The sequence below is a fragment of the Penaeus monodon genome, chromosome 23 (assembly GCF_015228065.2).
Source record: "Penaeus monodon isolate SGIC_2016 chromosome 23, NSTDA_Pmon_1, whole genome shotgun sequence".
NCBI lineage: Eukaryota > Metazoa > Arthropoda > Malacostraca > Decapoda > Penaeidae > Penaeus > Penaeus monodon.
The window spans coordinates 38607623-38608031 of record NC_051408.1 but is presented as its reverse complement, the minus strand read 5'-3'; the positions used below and the strand labels follow the sequence as shown (position 1 = coordinate 38608031).

Genomic DNA, 409 nt, shown 5'->3' with positions numbered 1-409 from the left:
GATCTATATCATAGGACCATCTTACAGACCAGTTTCTCGGACACCTAACACATGCCAGACAATGTTTCCTATTCCTGAAGTCGTAAATGCAGTATACAACTTCAAAACAAGATAATCCTGAAGTCACAAATGTAGCATACAATTTTAAAACAGAATAATCCTGAAGTCGCAAATGCAGCATACAACTTCAAAACAAGATAATCCTTGTAAGTTGGATTAATCGATTTGAGTTTCTTGTAAGTAGGATTAACATACCGCGTTTACTATTGTGATTGTTGTTTTAACAACTCTTGTTGTGATTGTTAGTACTTTGTTTTTCTTGTTTCTCCCGCGTGGTGTCTGCATTGCTGTCTTTGTGTTAGTGCGATCTTTGTCTTGTTCATGAATATAATTAGTGTAGGCAAGCTTT

At 35.7% G+C, this 409-nt stretch overlaps 1 protein-coding gene across 1 annotated transcript in view; it reads left to right on the top strand.

Annotated features, from left to right (window-relative positions):
• The window catches only part of LOC119588241 (uncharacterized protein DDB_G0284671-like), a 9159-nt gene that overhangs the window by 2086 nt on the left and 6664 nt on the right, over window positions 1-409 (top strand). The gene's annotated exons all lie outside the window — the stretch shown is intronic.